Source organism: Hyaena hyaena, unplaced genomic scaffold (assembly GCF_003009895.1).
Source record: "Hyaena hyaena isolate Hyena2069 unplaced genomic scaffold, ASM300989v1 scaffold_2040, whole genome shotgun sequence".
Lineage (NCBI taxonomy): Eukaryota > Metazoa > Chordata > Mammalia > Carnivora > Hyaenidae > Hyaena > Hyaena hyaena.
This window is the reverse complement of record NW_024082675.1, coordinates 21,700-35,018: the sequence shown is the minus strand read 5'-3', so window position 1 is coordinate 35,018 and position 13,319 is coordinate 21,700. Positions and strand designations below refer to the sequence as shown.

The following is a 13,319-nucleotide window of genomic DNA, read 5'->3' as shown; positions in this document are numbered from 1 at the left end:
CACATTTGCTTTCTAATTTCTCTGTATCATTTATGAATTTATAGTATGTGCCAAATTTTAAGTGTCTCAAATTCAAGATCATCTTGTTCACTTAAGGAAAAAAAACCTATAAATTGGAATGCCAATACTGAAAAAGTGTTTTGGCAATATATACCTAGTGTAATTTTAAAATTACTTAAATCTTACTTTCAGTCTAGAAATAAATTTTATGAAATTTACCAGGGTTCTATGCAAAATGCAGGCATTTTAACATTGGCCTTATTTGTCCTAGATACAAATAAGGAAAATTTAAAATTAGATAAGATTTAATACATTATAATATGTCAATTTGATAGATTATTAGGCAACATTCTAATACTTAATAAAGAGGGTAAATTTCATGATGCAGTATTAAATGCAAGCAGAATAAAAGAACTGTTTATTTAATATGAATATCATATATATATATTTGTCTATAACTGTATACACATTCCACTATAAAGATGAGGGAAAAGACTATATAAAAATATTTTAACAGTGGTCAAAAATGTGGTTTGAGCAAAAATTGGGTTTTTGTGTTTGCATATATTTTCAAAGTTTTTTTTTTTAAACAAAAGTATTATGAGTTGGCTCTCTGTATTCCCACCATTTTATTTTATTTATTTATTTATTTAAACATTTTTATTTATTTCTAGGAGAGAGAGAGAGACAGCGTGAGCAGGGGAGGGTCAGAGAGAGAGGGAGTCACAGACTGAAACAGGCTCCAGGCTCCGAGCTGGCAGTCAGCACAGAGCCCGACGCGGGGCTCGAACCCACGAACCGCGAATTCATGATCCAAGCGAAAGTCGGACGCTCAACCGACTAAGCCACCCAGGCGCCCCAATTCCCACCATTTTAGAATTTCAGGAAACATCTTATAATTTTATTTGGCAAAATAATTTTCACTGGCAGTCATTAGGCAATTTAGGATCTGGGTTTTGGCAATGAAAATAGCATTATGGATGGCTTAGCAATAAAATCTATAAACTTATAAAATCATTAATTCTAAAACATTAAATATTTAACACTATGACTATGACTTCTTTTAAAACAAGGATTACATCTTATTTTACATCTTATAAATCTTTATAAATAGCTGGTATCTAATATAATCTATAACATGTAATAACCATAGTTTAAATATTTGTAAATACACATTAAACTTCAAAAATATTTTCTAATATTAATAGTTAACTTTTATTGAAAATTACTTATTTATTAAGCATTATTCTCAGCATTTTACTCATGTAGTTAAGCCAATGACATAGGTAGAAAGAATATCCCCTATTCTGTATGTTTACAGAAAAACATACCCATACATAGACATGTTAGGTGATTTTTTTTCCAAAAGTATGCGTTAGTAAGTGGCAGAGGTAAGAATCAAAGCAGGAAGTTAGACTCTAGAAGACACATTTTTAAAACATACCTTAAATTTCCTTCACTATACTAAAATAGTTATGTAGCCATTGACTCTAATGAAATAAAATGTTTCTGCATTAGACCACAGATTGAAACTTGTACTATGGTCTATTATTTCTAAAAACAAAATTGAGTGGTACCTTGCTGGCTCAGTCAGTGAAGCATGTAACTCTTGATCTCAGGGTTGTGAATTAGAGCCCTGTGTTGGGTGTAGAGATTGCTTAAAAATAAAACCTTTAAAAAAATTGTAAAAAAAAAAAACTGTTAGGGAAGAATAAAATTTCAGAGCCCTTGCTGTATCATTCATGGATGGATGGATGGATGGATGGATGGATGGATAGATAGATAGATAGTACTGGTAATGAAGAGGCAAGACCTTTGGTCAAATAAGAAGCCTAGGCTCACATTATGGATTAGTCCAGTAGCACCTTGAGCAAACAGTCACTCAATACCTGAGTTTTCTCATCTGGAAAATGACTTAGTAATAGTACTTAAGAATTGGATTGCTGAAAAGATTAAATTAGTTAATATAAAGCACTTAAATAGTCCCTGGTATTACAGTGATTGCTACCTGTGTATATTAATTGGCAGTGTATATGCGATACATGTCTAATTGACTAACAGAGGAAAATTTACAAGCAATTACTAACTGGATCTGAACACTCACTATGAATCTAGTGAAGAAGACTTTAATGTTTAAAATCTTTAGAATTGTGGTGATAGATGAGTGTGACATATTTAAGAACTTCTTTTTGAGAACAAAAATATGTTAGTTATACTATGAGTACTATAAAAGGATGACCATATATCCCAATTTACATTTGGTTACTGTCCTGGTTTTACTCTGAGGTGTATGTTAATAGCACCTACTTTTATTCTAAAAGTTATCTTGGCTTAGATACTAAGGTATGTGTTCACCTTAGTTATTAAGTGTCTTAATCTTTATGTTACCTTATAAAATGGAAATACCAACCTTCACAGTTGAAGTTAAGTAAGAAAAAAAACTTTAACAATACTCCAAATGCAAAGGTTAAATTTCATACTCACATTTACTCTGCTCAGTCTTTCAATTTACATGTAAAATTATATGACTGGAAATAAAATGCTCATTTAAAACTCCCAATGACTATTACTGTCGTGATTACCAAGGAGAAATATATACATTTATATTTATATTTAATCTCATGTTTATAGATTTATATATTTATGTATAAAACTGCATGTAAGATGATATTTGTATGGTAGAGCTGTAATCAATATAATCATTGATTTTTAAAAGCAACTATCATAGGAGCAATTTCAAAGTACAAAAAAATCCAGTTGCCTGGCAACAGATTGTAAAACTCCAAACAATAAAAAAATGTACGATAAATTTTTTCCCATGTGTAACTGCTGTATTCCTTTGGGATGGTTTTGTAAATACAGAACTGTAATGCATATCTTTGAATTTCAATTCTAATTATGATAGTTAGTCAACTTAAGTTTGTTTGCCTCTCAGGGATGCTATGAACATTATGTTCATAAACTATTTTGATATCCTTAGAAGAAGCACATGTAAGTAATATGCATTGTTGTGAATAGAAATTATTTAACTTGGGGATTCTAACTGCCAGATTACATAAGCCTGCAAGACAATTCAGGTATGATTGAGGAAAGTGACCTTTGAAATACATGTTGCAGCAGCCATTAATTTTTATATTTATCTTAGAAAATAATCTCTTAAAGCTCACCCTGGATGAAGTACTATATATTATGTTGTTGGTCTCTTCAATCAAAAACAAATCATAAATGTGAAGTTTTAAAATGTATCCTTAACTTCTTTAACCTGTAATTTCTCCTCTGCTAATCACCATATGAATCATATTAGATTTTCATGATCACTCATGTTCAAGGTAAGTAATTCTGTTACCACAAAGATTGAACTCTCAAAACAGATTTTCTTGAATCATGGATCTTACCAGTGACCAAATTTTATTAATAATCCAAAAGATGACAGAAAGAACAAAGTAAAGACATTGCATTTCTTTCTGAAAGAGGTTAAAACTGTTCCTTCACTTACTGTAAAACTGGCTTGGGTAACATATGTGTTGTCATGATGAATAAAGAAATTTATTCTCAAAGGAAGCCAAGCCATTTCCACTTTTATTCTCTTAAGTTTTATTCTTTATTAAAAAACTACCAAGAAGAAGAGGCTCATATGATTGTTTTACATTCTTCCAAATCCACCTAATCCATAAATCAAATGCTTTTGTTGTTGTTCTTATTTTATTATTTTGGTATGTTTTTATATTTTTCAATAATAAATTAAGACAGACCATAGTTTTTCCCTAAAAAGCAATTTCAAAGCAAGCACTCTCCATTAAATTTCTGTAGTAAAAACCATCAATCTGTTTATAAAGAGTTACTTCTTGGTTTCTATTACATGCATGTTGGACCCCTTAATATTGCCTCACATGTCAACACAGAACTACTTTGTTTGTTTTTTGTTTGTTTATTCATTTACTTTTCTTATTTAAAAATATGGAGCATTTCATGAATTTGTACATACTCCTTGCTCTGGGGCCATGGTAATCATCTCTGTGTCTTTCCAGTTTTAGATGGGCTGCTGCAGTGAGCACAAAAACAGAACCACTTAAAAAAATATTTTCCCTGTGGTTCAAATTGGATAAATTTCTATTAATCTGTCTGCAGTTTCACTGACTATCTTGCCTTCCTCTTTCATCTTCTATTAAGCCTATCCAATGAATTTCATTTCAAACATTGTAGTATTTCCTTCTAAAATTTCATCATAATTATTTTTTATACTTATATCAATGCTAAGATTTCAAATCAGTTATTTTAATGTGGTTTCACTTATGTCATTGATTGTATTTGCAACAACTAGTAAAGTTTTTATGTTAGTTTCAATATTGGAGTAATCTCTGGGCTTATTTTGGTTTTTATTTCCTTTGATCTTGAGCAATGGTTTTCATTGTCCTGTATCTTCATGTGTTAAAATCTTTTGATGTAGGGGTGCCTGGGTGGCTCAGTCAGTTAAGTGTCTGACTTTGGCTCAGGTCATGATCTCGCAGTTCATTAGTTTGAGCCCCACGTTGGGTGCTATGCTGACAGCTCAGAGTCTGGAGCCTACTTCATATTCTGTGTCTCCCTCTTTCTCTCTGCTCCTCCCCTGCTTGTGCTCTCTCTCTCTCTTTCTCAAAAATAAACAAATAAACTTATAAAAAAACCTTATTGTTTTCATTGGTGACTATATGTTATAAAGACTCTGGGTTTTGTCTTTTAACAGTGTTTAGTTTTGTTCCAGAAGACAGGTAAATTAAGAACTGATCCTTTTTGTGTGGAGATTTGTCAGATAAGTCTGTTTCAGTTTTGGTCTTGGTTCTCAATGAGTGCCTTAATTCTGGGACCATAGTCTTATAAGCATGGACCTTTTGGAATTTTAAATGAAAGCTCACAGTGTTTACTTTGTTTCTCTAACTTGTGAGATTCAAACTTCAAACTCCAAACTCTCGCTTCTTTACTGGGGGTCAGCAGAAATATCAGCTCAGCTCTTTTAACCTTCTACCACTTGCTTTCCATTGGGATATTGGGAATCTTACTTACCAAGCCCAGCACTAAGCACTGTTCGTGGGGCAGTCATAGTTTGAGGTGTGTTTATATCCTGATGTCAAGCACAGTCCTCTGTAGCTCTTCATATTCCAGGACTTTCTCAATTTATATCTTCTTTGGGACCACTGAATTTTGTTATTGGATACACTAAATCAATAAGCTCTTCTTTCTTCTGGATTCCTAGGTGCTCTCTAATATGGAGATTGAAGGGGAAAAGGTGATATAAAGTTGGATTGAATCCAACAAATTTCCATCATCAAAATTGAATCCTTCCTAGTTTCTCCCTTATCTTGCATCCTCTCCAATTGTTTTAAACAGTTGTTTTAACATATACTTAACCTATAATTAATAATTAAGTATTTTACCCTTTAGAAGATAATACAAGCTACTAGAAGTAGAGCACCTTCTCCCCACCCCACAAGGTTTCTTCAGAGCTCATAGAACAAAGAAATATAAAAAATCAATGAGAATATAGAAAATATGAAGGACAAAATTAGCAAGCCTGACAAATAGATTAACAGGAGACACTCAACCAACATTACAGAAGTGCACATTGTGTTCGAATGCACATAAATTATTTACCAAAATTGACTGTACACTGCACCATAAATAAAGCCTCAGAAATTTTAAGGAACACTTAGAGTATGTTCCTAGATGAGAGTAAAATAAAATGTGAAATCCTTAGTTGTCTAGAAATTAGTCAAGATTCAGGGTGCCTGAGTGGCTAAGTTGGTTAAGAGTCCAACTCTTGGGTTTGGTTGAGGTCATGATCTCACGGTTCATGGGTTTGAGCCCCACGTCTGGCTCTGCACTGCAAGTGTAGGTCCTTCTAGGGATTCTTTCTCCCTCTCTCTCTGTTCCTCCCTAGGTCATGTGGAAATGTGCACTTTGTCTCTCAAAATAAATAACTAAACTTAAAATTAGTCAAGACTCTAAATAATTCACAGATCAATGAACCATGAAAGAAATTACAAAATTTGTAACTGAATGATTATAAATGATAATAAAACCTTATGGGCTATAAGTAGAGCTTTATTTCCATGAATATATTAAAAATACATAACATTCAATGACCTCATTCTATGTCTGAAAACATATGGGAAAGTAGAACAAATTAATCTCAGAATGTAAAAGGGAAAAATAGTAACAGTAAGAGCATCAGTTAATAAAATTGAAAGTAGGGGCACTTGCATTAAGCATCTGACTCATAATTTCAGCTCAGGTCATGATCTCGTGGTTTGTGAGTTTGAGCCCCACATTGGGCTCTGTGCTGAAGGTGTAGAGCCTGCTTGGGATTTTGTTACCCTCTCTCTCTCGCTCTTGCTCTTGCTCTCTGCCCCTCTCCTGCTTAATCTCTATCTTTCAAAATAAATAAAAATAAACTTATAAAATAATTTATTATAGAATAAATTGCCAAATTAAGAATAGAAGAGAACTGCTTTAATGAGAGTTTAAGCTTATTTCATAGCTATGGAAATCTATTTGGCAATATCTACTAAAATGAATTTAGTCGATGTTATTTACAATCTCATTATGGTACAGAAATTTCACTCTTTTAGTAAAAGTTCAATGGAAATGAGTGCACATATCCACCAAAAGCTATGCACAAGAATATTGTTAAAGGTAGGTTGAGAAATAAGAATTTCTTTGAGTTTATTTGACCAAACATAGATTTGAATTTGGCAGCACCAAACTGGAAGTAGCTAGGAGCACTCCACTCATAGGCAATAGGGGAAAGACATTCATAGAGAAGATTTGGAAGTGAAGCAAGGAACTTATTTCATTGGCTATAGCTTAGGTAGTTTCTTTATTTCAGAAAGCCTCATTGGCTGTTTGCAACTGATTGTTTTAGGTTCCAATTTCTCTTCCTTGACATATTTACATGCTTAGGTTTTGGTTTGCTTATGTAGGTTGCTTAAGCATTAGAGAGACCTCAATCTAAGCTTTTAAGCTTCTTTAATTACCTTGACAGTGTTTAAATTGTTTAATTTTTTTTTAGAGTGAGAGAGAGAAAATGTGCATGGGAGGGAGGGATAGAGAGAGAGAGACAGACAGAGAGAGAGAGAGAGAGAAACAGACAGAGAATCTTAAGTAGGATCCGTACTCATTCCCACAACCCTGGGATCATGACCTGAGCTGAAACCAAGAGTCCTATGCTCAACTGACTGAGCCACCCAGACATCCCCAAATTGTTTAAAATTTTAATTACTGAACAGTATGAGTATATACATAAGTACTCATTTTGGAAAAAAAACCCAAATGTCCATAAAGAGATGATAGATAAATAAAATATTTTCATGTGATGGCAAGCTGTGCGCTAATGCCAATGGAGAAAAAAAATATATAGAATTTAGAACAACAATGATTAATCTCACAAATTACATGAGAGGGAGAAAACTATACATATATAAAAATATATATGATTTATACAGAGTTGGCTTCAGGAATGTGTAACCTGTGTAGGTACACAGGGCCCACATTTGGCTTAACGTTCTAATGTTACCACCTTGAAATTCTTAATGCATTTTGTACAAGTGACCCAGCCTTCTCATTTTACACTGAGTCTCTCAAATTATGTAGTCAATTCTGACTGTATAAATGGAAAAAGAAAGTTCTACTAATATATGAATTATAAGTCTGGAGAGTAGTTGTCTTGGAAAAAAGAGTTGATTACTGGGAGAGGTCTCTGTAAATACGTAAATATTCTTTTTCTAGATGTAGTTCCTGGTTACATGAGTAGTTGTACTTCATATAATTCAGTGAGCACTTTTATGTAGATATGTTATACTTTAATTAAAATTTTCTAGGAATGATTTACTTGATACTAGTGTTTTTATGATATTTATTGGAGTCCAAGTGCCTTAATTTTTTAAAAATAATGTTAGTTATGAGGTCCAGAACTTTGGTATCCATAAGGCTATTTCATTTTCTGTCTCTCAGAAAACAAAATCAGTTAAAGCCTGATTTGATTTACATTATCTGTATCTTCCACTAAAATATATTTTTGTGTGCTGGTTATTTGTAATTAACTTTGAAAGAAAAGTATATTAGCTACTAGTCATATTGGCATATGGACATTTCTGAGAATTAGTGAAACAAATGGAGATTTGATGTTTGATTTTGTTTCCTTAAAACGTGCATGTCCTTAATTATTTGAGATTCAAGTCAACCAGTAGTGCTCAAAATTCAAAGAAAGCAAAATAGCATTCTAGTTCACCCAGGCAAAGTAGCTGTGCTTAATGGCCCTGAAGACGTCTTTCAGTATGGCGTGAGGTAGGGTGCTGCTTCTGTGCGTCTTTGGATATTAGTGTGTCATTTAGGAAAAATCTTAAATAGGAGGCACTTGCCATAAAAAATTTTTAATAGATGAGAGTTTTCCTACTTAAGTGCTCCATATTATATTGCATGCTTTGAACTTCTGGTTTTGTGGTACACTGAAGATTTATTTTTCAGAAATGGTTGGATTGATGAAGAAAAGTTTAATGGCCAAATCAATAAAACTAGGTAAAGTTAAATCAATGAAGATATACTAGTCATTTTAAACGCTGTCAGTTATTATCAGATACATCAAATATTAAGTGCTAAAATGTTTTTTTATTCCTATTCAACTTTTAAAAAATTTAATCCTGCTTTATATATATATATATAAAATCTCTTTACATATGATATGCAGCCAAGTTGATAGAATTGCAGTAGAAATAGATTTATTTTTTCAGCAAATTTTTAAATTATTTTCCTTAATTTTAAAAATCAGCAAGTGAATATAAGTGAGAAATGTATATTAATTTTTTATTTTTATGATTCTACTTTTGAATATTAGAGTGGCCTTTGTGCCCAGAAATTGCTAAACCAAGTATAGTATTAGCTCTACAAATTTTTCTTAGATCTAAAACTGCAGCCAGTATTCATAGAACCTGACAGTCTTTGAAATCCTGCTCTTTTTCCTCACAATCAGCCTATAGCCATAGATCAAAAATACCCACTTTATCTCTGATTGCAGTAGCCAGGGCTCTATAGTTAATGTTCTGATTTCCCAGCAGGGACACATTATTGGAAGCTGTGCTTCAGGGTGTCCCTTTTTTTCTTCCACATACTACACCTGGTTGACCCACTTCAGCTCACAGTAAAAAAGCTGCTTCCAGTCCTCAGCCATATGGCTAAAACATCACAATATTATGTTTAGGCAATAATGACCATCAAATTTCATTGTCATATGGTTGGCCATCCCAGCACCTTCTCCCCTTTCCTTGTGTGGGAGACAATTAACTTGATCATAGTAGAATACAACCTTTTAAGCTTTCTTTTCACTGAAAAATAATAAAACAAAAAACAAAAAGACAAAAAAAACCAAAACCCCAAAAACCTGTTCTACTTCCCATAACAATGAGGATCATTAAGTAGTGCATGCCTCAGTGTATGCTATACCTGGAAATTAGCTGTAATTTGAAGGAAAAGCCATCTAGTAATAGCACAAGAGGAAACAAAAGAAAACAATGACAACAGGGGAAGCTTTGGGTCAAAGATAAATGAGCAAAATCAAAGCTAGATGATTCTTTTGTCAAAGCCAGGAGTGTGTGTGTGTGTGCCCGCATAAGCGTGTGTGCATGAATGTGTATGTGTGCATGTATGTGAGTGATAGAGAAAGACACACATGAGGGTCCAAACACTATAAAAAGGCATGTATAGTAAAGTCCAAATTCAGGAAACTATAGTTTTAGGGAGCCAAGAATATTATGCAGAAAAAGATAATTTATAAATTTGGCTTCCTTGAGGATTTTAGAGGAGGCATAGAAACATTATTGGCAGGAGAACTAGAGAATAAGGATGTAGGAAAGAGGATGGCTCCCTGCTGTGTGCTTCCCAGGCAGAAGAATTCTCAAAGATACTCTTAAGAGCTTGAGCTTCAGAATGTTAATTTCTGTTCCACCTGCCATCATGAAAGGCCAATGACATCTCAGAATCCTTGCACATGCTTAATTGTATATAACATTCGTTAAATTTTTGTGATAGGTTAGGGAAGAATTAGAAGAGAAAGAAAGAAAATCACTAGATTCAACAGAAAAATATATGTATATTATGTTTTTATAATGGCTTCCCTGAGGTATTGATCTCTCTCCCAAGTATTCTTTTATTCCCCACTTTTAAACTCTGAGCTGAACTTTTTCTTCCACCAATTGAAGTGAGATTAAGTTAGAGTTGGACAAATCTAATTGTTACTATTGTATTTCTATGGCAATGAAAGCTGACTATAGCATCTCTTCTAAAATGAAATAACCACTGTCTCACAATGAGCGTGACATTATGATAGACACAGGCAATTATAAATTTTGAAAGTTCCTAAATTAGTTGAAGATTGAATACACCAGTCGAGCCTTTGTTTACACTGACTTTGTAGCACCTACATTCCTTTGTCTTAATTTTTTTTTTTCAATGTTTCACGTTTCTATTTAAATTCTAGCTGGCTAAAATATAGTGTAATATTGGTTTCATGAGAATTTAGTGATTCATCACTTGTATAGAACACCTACTGCTCATGATAACGGTTGCTCTCCTAAGGACACGTCACCCCATGTAGTCCATCTCCCCACCTCCCCTCCAGCAACCCTCAGTTGATTCTCTATAGTTAAGTCTCTAACTGTTTGCTTCTGTCTCTTTTTCTTTCTTTCCCCATGTCCATCTGTTTTGTTTCTTAAATTCCACATATGAGTGAACTCATATGCTATTTGTTTTTCTCTGACTGAATTTGCTAAGCATAATACAATCTAGCTCCATCCATGTCTTTGTATATATGGAATATGTACAATAGAATATAACTCAGCTATAAAACATATGTATATATACATACATACATATATACACCGTATCATCTTTATCCATTCTTCCGTCAAAAGATATTTGGGCTCTTTCTACAACCGGGCTGCAATAAACACTGGGGTGCATGTGCCTCCTCTAGTAAGTATTTTTGTATCCTTTGGGTAAATACTTAGTAGTACAATTGCTGGGTTGTAGGGTAGTTCTATTTCTAACTTTTGGAGGAACCTCCATGCTGTTGTCCAGAGTGGATGCACCAGTTTGCATTCCCACTAACAGTGGAAGAGAGTTCCTCTTTCTTTGTATCCTTGTCAACATCTGTTTCCTTTTGTTGTTAATTTTAGCCATTCTGACAGGTGTAAGGTAGTATCTCATCATGGTTTTGATTTGTATTTCCCTGATGATGAGTGATGTTGAGCACCTTTTTGTGTGTCTGTTAGCCATCTGAATGTCTCCTTTGGAAAATTATTGATTCACGTCTTCTGCCATTTCTTCACTGGATTATTTGTTTCTTGGGTGTTGAATTTGATAAATTCTTTATAGAGTTTGAATACTAACCCTTTGTCAGATATGTAATTTGCAAATGTCTTCTCCAATTCCATCATTGCTTTTTGGTTTTATTGATTGTTTCCTTTGTAATGCAGAAGCTTTTTATCTTGGTGAAGTCCCAGTAGTTCCTTTTTGGTTTTATTTCTCTTGTCTCCAGAGACATGTCTAGTAAGAAGTTGCTATGGCTAATGTCAGAAGGTTGTTGCCTGTGTTTTTCTCTAGGATTTTGATGGTTTCCTGTCTCCAGATCGATCTTTTCATCCATTTTGAATTTATTTTTGTGTGTGGTGTGAGAAAGTGGTTCAGTTTCATCCTTCTGTATATTGCTGTACAGTTTTCCTAACACAATTTTGTGGACAGACTGTCTTTTTTTCTATTGGGTGTTCTTTATTGCTTTGTTGAATATTATTTGGCCATATAGTTGGGGGTCCATTTCTGGGTTTTCTATTCTGGTATGTTGATCTATATGTCTGTTTTTGTGCTAGTACTATATTGTCTTGATGCCCACAGCTTTGTAATGTAGCTTGCAGTCTGGAATTGTGATGCCTCCAGATTTGCTTTTCTTTTTCAAGATTGCTTTGGCTATTAGTGGTCTTAGGTGATTCCATATAAATTTTAGGATATTTGTTCTAACTCTGTGAAAAATGCTGGTATTGTTTTTGTTTGTTTGTTTTTGTTTATTTCTGAGCTGGCAGTGTTTTGATAGGGACTGCATTGAATGTTTAGATTACTTTGGGTGGTATTGACATTACAACAATCTTTGTTCTTCCAGTCCATGAGCATTGACTTCCTTTTTTTTGTGTCCTCTTTAATTTCTTTCATCAGTGTCTTACAGTTTCAGAGTATAGACCTTTTACTTGTTTGGTTAGATTTATGCCTAGGTATCTTACAGATTTGTGTGCAATTGTAAATGGGATTGATTCCTCAGTTTCTCCTTCTGCTGTTTTATTATTGGTATATAGAAATGCAACAAATTTCGGTACACTGATTTTCTATCTGGCAACTTTACTTATTTTGTGTATCAGTTCTAATAATTTTTGGTGGAGTCTTTCGGGTTTTCCACATAGAGTATCATATCTGTAAATAGTGAAAGTTTGATTTCTTCCTTGCTGATTTGGTTGCTTTTTATTTCTTTTTCTTGTCTGATTGCTGAGGCTAGGACTTCCACTACTATATTAAATACAATGTTGAGAGTGGACATCCCTGTCGTTTTTGCCTGACCTCAGAGAAAAGATCTAATTTTTTCCCCATTGAGGATGATACTAGCCGTGGTCTTTTGTATATGGTCTTTATAATGCTGAGGTATGTTCCCTCTATCCATACTTTGTTGAGAGTTTTTATCAAGAATGGATATTTGACTTTGTCAAAAAATTTTTCTGCATCTATTGAGAGGATCATACGGTTCTTATCCTTTCTTTATTAATGTGATATAACATGATTTATTTGTAAAAATTGAACCACACTTCCGGCCCAGGAATAAATCCCACTTGGTTGTTGTGAATGATTCTTTTATATGCTGCTGGATTCAATGCAGCAGCTACATTCCCATGGTTCAAGTAAATCTTTTCTGTCATCTATCTATCTATCTATCTATCTATTTATCTATCTATCATCTACCTACCTACCTACCTACCTACCTATGTCTTTGATATATTAATTCTTGTAGAAAAATAATATATCTTGCTGATGTAGTACCCATTAGAATGAATGATAAAAATTTTTCTTTAATTTCAGCCTGATATAGTTCAAATAAACATCTTTGTTAAATCCAAGTAGGAATATGCCTAAAGTCCTCATTTACATTCTTCCACTCCTCCTAGTTTGCTCCCAGTGTATGCCTTTTGGGCCACTGATGAGCTGAAAGAAAATTAATTATGATTTTTAAAATTCTTATGTTTTATATGAATAGCATA

At 33.4% G+C, this 13,319-nt stretch overlaps 1 non-coding gene across 1 annotated transcript; it reads right to left on the bottom strand.

The window, feature by feature from the left end:
* Positions 1-3,951: 3,951 nt before the first annotated feature.
* Positions 3,952-4,055, bottom strand: LOC120227172. The gene has a single exon (XR_005527197.1). It is a non-coding gene; the product is annotated as a U6 spliceosomal RNA (small nuclear RNA).
* Positions 4,056-13,319: the final 9,264 nt, after the last annotated feature.